This window comes from Alexandromys fortis, unplaced genomic scaffold (genome assembly GCF_014885135.2).
Source record: "Alexandromys fortis isolate MF-2015 unplaced genomic scaffold, M_Fortis_MF-2015_v1.1 scaffold_734, whole genome shotgun sequence".
In the NCBI taxonomy this organism is placed as follows: Eukaryota; Metazoa; Chordata; class Mammalia; order Rodentia; family Cricetidae; genus Alexandromys; species Alexandromys fortis.
Window position 1 is genome coordinate 292 of NW_026068600.1, and position 5917 is coordinate 6208.

The 5917-nt window shown below is 40.8% G+C and overlaps 1 long non-coding RNA gene across 1 annotated transcript; it reads right to left on the reverse strand.

Moving 5' to 3' along the window:
- Positions 1-1283: 1283 nt before the first annotated feature.
- Positions 1284-4969, reverse strand: LOC126495900 (uncharacterized). The gene is made up of 4 exons (XR_007590252.1): positions 4705-4969; positions 4550-4623; positions 2343-2463; positions 1284-1331 (listed from the first exon to the last, which is right to left on the reverse strand). It is a non-coding gene; the product is annotated as an uncharacterized lncRNA (long non-coding RNA).
- Positions 4970-5917: the final 948 nt, after the last annotated feature.

Sequence of the window (5917 nt, forward strand, 5' to 3'; positions counted from 1 at the left end):
CTGGGTTTGGGTTTTAGGGTTTGAAAAGCCCAGGACATTCAGCTTGGCTCTCTCTGTGCCTTGTACTTGTGGATCAAGTGTGAGCTCTCAGTTACTCTCCAGCAGCAACCCTTGCCTGCTGCATGCTGGCTACCATGGTGGTCATGGACTTTACGACCCTCTGAAAACATAGCCCTCAACTAAATGCTTTGCCTTGGTCATAGTGACTCTTCACAGCAGAAGAGGAGTAACTAAGGCAATAAGGACATGTTATTTCTTTTAAAAATAAATGAAATCATATGCAGAAATGGTTGATTCTATTAATGCTTACTACCTGATAAGGTAGTAAGTACCCGTGGCATCTACGTAACGCCTTGCACATGGTAAAGAACCATTTGCAGCAAGGGTAACTGATTCTTTTTACGGCTCTCAGCAATATCCAAAGTCAAACTGTTTTATTGGAATTATAATTATAAAATGCTTCAATTTCTCTAATTCTTGTAAAGAAAGTATTCATTGGGGAAAATAACCCCAATAATCATTTTCCTAGCAACTTACTCCATAATTACCAGGTTCTATACTGAAATATTAGCTGCCCGTATCCCAAAGCACTAAGGGATTATGGATACGTACATACAAACACACATGCATAACAGAATGATGCTCCCAGGAAGCAGGTATATGAAGGAGGGAAACAGAGCATAGACTGCTTCAGAAAGAGCCAAAGATGACTTCTACTTGGGAAGGAAGATGTGTTGGGAAAGGCAGGAGGTAGACCAGATATTGAGTGTATATAGACAGGGAAAACTGTCAGTGAGATATAAAAACATGTAGATTTACAATCAGACCATATATGGAATATGAATAGAATTTAAAGTCTTTTACTTAAGGGTTTTTTGTTTTGTTTTGTTTCTTATTTGGCTGGGAGTCAAGCCCAGGACCTGAGACATGCTGACCAAGCACGGCACCATTAAACTTCCCAGTTCAAGGTTTTTGAAACGTTAGGTAAATGTTTTGGATATTCATTTATTTGGAGGCTAAATAAAACTGAAGTAATCAAACAACTACATAGTGTGTTGCAAAATCAGACAATAAATACATAACCCAATCTTCATATTACAATGGCCTAAAACCATGACCATCCTTAGGAAAAACAGCTGTGCCTTCACAAGCGTGAGCTATAACTTCTCTAAAAACAGGACCAGGGACTACATGACCTCAACCTCCCTTGCCACTCAACCCTGCCTTCCTCTACTCTAACCCAAGCTCACTAGCCAATAAACAATAGCAACCCAAGTAACTCACCTTGACCAGAAGCCAAAGGATTTAAAGGCCTTTGAATTGTCTGCGGTCTGCAAACAAAAGAATTGTACTGTATGAACACCAGCGTTACCAACAATATTATAATTATATCTGATTTAGAAAGTGAAACGTTTTATCATGCAGAAGTTTTATCCCTGAGAGAATCACACATGTGCATGCACACAGAATTGCACGCGCTTAAACACTCAAATGCACACACAGGTTTTTACCAAAAATTAGCTAGTACATTCTTTAGAGCCTTCAAGTTTCCAAGTGAAGAACCTTAAGCATTTCTCACTCACCCAGCGATCAATGTCCATTGCACTGGTTAAGAGAACAACGGAAGCCGGGTGGTGGTGGCGCACGCCTTTAATCCCAGCACCCCAGAGGCAGAGGCAGGCGGATCTCTGTGAGTTCGAGACCAGCCTGGTCTACAGAGCTAGTTCCAGGATAGGCTCCAAAACCACAGAGACACCCTGTCTCGAAAAGCCAAAAAAAAAAAAAAAAAGAGAACAAACGGAATGCTTCCCCTAAGCACTGAACACATACCTAGCTTGTCTGACTCTCCATCTGTAAGCAGCTACGACTATAATAAATGGTTACCATAAGAACTAGAGGAGCAATGGCCATGGTATGTTAAACACAGTGATTACACAAACCACCACCTCGGAGCTGTTCGCTGAACTCAGTTTAACTTGGACAGGACAAAATAACTGCAGCCACAGAAAGGTGAGCGGAGAGTAAGGAAAATCCCTTAAACTGCGATTCTAATCTATACCCCACCACTGACTATGGTGATCTTGGCAAATGAATCAAAGCTCTGGTTCTGAATTACTTAATCTACATAAGGAGATCCTATAATCCACTCTAATCCACTCAAGAATGTTTGCTCAGTGGTTCCAATACTAAATAGATCTACTATTATGTAAGTCTTTAAAGACGTATTTGTTGCAGCCAGTGCCCCAGGGGGAACCGGATTAATGACATTTTAATTTCTACGTCCAAATCAATCTTTTAAGGATATGAACCTGATCTGCACAGTCTAGGAAAATAGTACATACTTAAAACAGTTTTCTTCATAGATGACACTCCATATCCTCCAAGCATCCGGCCCCTTGTAGCCTGTGTAGCGCTCAGGGTTAAGGAGTAAATCCACATACTCAGCATCAGGGGACTGTATGTCTGCAAAATAAAATGTATCACTAAATCTTACCTATTTCAGAACAACATTTTAGGATAAAGGAAAATAGGAAGAAACAAACAGCCACATTCACTGTTCGCAATAGTTGCAAAATCCTGATAAGTGGTAAGAAGAGGAATACGTGAGTTTTAGAGTTTAAGAAAACACGTGAGTGGATGCTCACAACTGCACAATGAGTCTGTTTCCATCCCCGCTAGCACGGCAGCTCATCACTGACTGGCGGGGATGAAGAGTCTGTTAGCAGGAGAGCAACTGCTAGCACAGGCGAAACCCTGGCTTTGATCCCTAGCAGGAGAAAAAGAAAAAATGGCTGCGCAGTGGTGGTGCAAGTCTTTAAGCCTTGTGGATCTCTGTGAGTCCAAGACCAGCCTGGTCTACAGAGTGAGTTTCAGGACAGCCAGAGCTACACAAAGAAACCCTATCTCGAAAAAAATAAAAATAAAATGAAAGAAAAAGTAAGACCAGAGATACATATGTCAAAACATCACACATATTCCACTACATAAAAAAAATTTTTTTTGAAAAAATTTAAAGTCCTTTTCCTTTTTAGCGGGGGTGAGTTTCGAGACAAGATCTCTTTACAAAGCCCTAGTGGTTCTGTGATTCAAGAGATGCACCTACTTCTACTCTGCCTCTGCCTCTGTCTGCCATGCTGAAATTAAAGGCATCCACCATCAATGCCCAGCTCTTTTTTTTTTAATATTTATTTATTATTTATACAGTGTTCTGCCTCCATGTGTTCCTGATCTCATTACAGATGGTTGTGAGCCACCATGTGGTTGCTGGGAATTGAACTCAGGACCTTTGGAAGAGCAGGCAGTGCTCTTAACCACTGAGCCATCTCTCCAGCCCAGTGCCCAGCTCTTTTCACTAACTTTTTAAAAGTTCAATAGTTCACTACTTAAGAGTCAGAAAAATTTCAAAATTCAGATTTAATTTTGCTTAGCCAATCCAGAGGTCAACAATTCAAATAGAAAAAGATACTAGAAAAAGAAGAATTAGATATCTTGATCAAACTCCTAATGTGTTCTAAGGTTGCCAGTTTCAGCACCAGCTTCAGACATGATGTCATGGTTCAATATTCTCAGCACCAAAAGCCACAAAGACCATCACCACAGAAAAGGCAAATGACCCAGAAGCATTTACAGAAGATGTTTTCCTCATTCCTACACTTTAGTTTCTTTTGCAAAATGCAAAAGAGAGAACTATAAATTACTTGATGCATAAAACTGCAAAACATTAAAAGGTAAATTTTTTTACAGAAAATTTTAATTTTTTTTTACTGTGGTAAAAATACCTATTATGAAATTAGCCATTTCTACCATATTCAGTGAACCGTGGGTACATTCACACTGCTGTATAATCATTGCCACTTTGTTTCCAAAACTTTTTCACAGCCCTAAACAGAAACTGTGACCATTTAACAATTAACTCTCCATATGCTATCCCAGACTGTCTACTAACCACCAATCCATTTTCTGTTGCTATGACTGCCTTTTCCAGACAATTCACAAGTGAGCCAAATCACACTTGTCTTTGTGTCTGCCACACAGAGCCATTTGCTGGAAGCTCACTCCTTCTTATGGCTCAGTGGTGTGTGTGTGTATCTGTATGACATGTATCTGTATGACACACACACAACACATTTCAACTATGTTTGCATCTGGTGACAGACACAGACTATTTTCACCTGTGCCTCTTCTGAATGAACATTGGTCTACCTTTGCCTGAGTTTTTCTCGGTTCTTCTGAGTTACACACCAGGAATGCCACTGCTAAGCATACGAGTCGATGTTAAGCTTTCTGAGGATGCTTCACACTGTCAGGACTGAGATTTTAAAATTAACTGAAAAGAACTGAGGGGCGGCATCTGGAGCAGCTCTGGTGAATGATTTGCCTAGCACATCCAAAGCCTGAGTTCAATGCTGAATACAACAACTAAAGGAAGGGAAGGAGAGGGGAAGGGAGGGGAGGAGAGGGGAGGGAGAGGGAGGGGAAAGGGGAGGGAAGAAGAAGGAGCAGGCAGGCTGGTTTTCTCTTAAGGCATCACCAGGAACAAACATCATACCGTCAACTTCACAGAAGCTGTCTGAAGAATCATCATGCTTGGTCCACTGAAGAACAGCCTTCTGGGTTTCCTCACTTCAAATAAGGAAAATTGCATTATTCCTTTTTCCAGTCAGCTGTGATGAAGAAAAACAAAATACCTGAAGATCAAATCACCTCAGAGATTCGTCCACCGCGCCAAGCCGCTCAGCTTGCTCACATTCTTCAATGAGGTTAGCTTCTTCAGAGTACTGAACAGGGCAAAGACAAACAGATTGGCCACATTTTAAAACTGCTGCTTTGCTTTTGTTTTTGAGACAGGGTCACATACTTTTAAATTTCCCTTCTTTCTTTAACCTCTCGAATGCTGGACTACAGACATGAGCCACACGACCTTAAATATTGTTCAGGCATTAAAGTCAGTCAAGACTCCTGTTCCATACCACTATCAACCCAGCTTCAAAGCCTGTAAAATGAGCCCTGTCCGTGTAGCCCTGGCTGTCCTGAAACTCGCACTGTAGACCAGGTTGCCTTCAAACTCAGAGACCCACCTGCTTCTGCCTCCCCTGGCATAAAATGAGCTGTTAGATCCAAAGTGGGTGAAAGGCTTCTTGTCTTTAGTTTTTGTCAGAAGCACAATTTACTATTATGTTCAGGAAATAAAGAACATGGCAGTGACAAACAGTGACTAAGATGTGCACCAGGAAGAGTTTCTGAGGTCCATGGAAGGCAAGTCCCAGTGCCCTGACTGTAAGCACCGGCCACCTGACCGTGGTGGCCATCCTAGATGGTGTGTGTCTCAGCTCCTTCCCACACATAACTGGAAGAGCACCTTACAGAGAGTGTGCTAGAGCTGTGGGCATTTAAAACACACGCTTTACCTATTCGGTTTCTTCTTGATGTCTACACATGCACACACACATTTTTTTCTAGTAGGTCCTGTGCATAGCACAGACCAAGCTTGAGTCTTGATAACACCACCACTAGCCGGTAAGACTGGAATCAGGAGGCCACAAATGTTTGCTATACCTACAATAGTCTTGTTAGGATGACCATAAGAATTTCTGTCCATGCTAGGATCCTGAAAGAACTGAAATGACTAAGCTTTTAGGGAACATTAAATAAATGAAGTGCTCAGATTTTTTTTGAAATATTTATTGACTGACAACAGTGCTTCATTTTATTAGTTAATATATAAACAGTTCACCTTTAAAAAAAACTTCTTGAAACTCAAGTCTTTTATACACAGTTAAATAAGAAAGAGTAGAGATACATCCTACCTGACCTGCAACCAAACAGCTCAGAATATCTACACAGAAAAAGTATGACAAAACAAAGGTGCTAAAATATATTTAAAAAAAATCAAGGACTATAGTATACAATTTTTTTT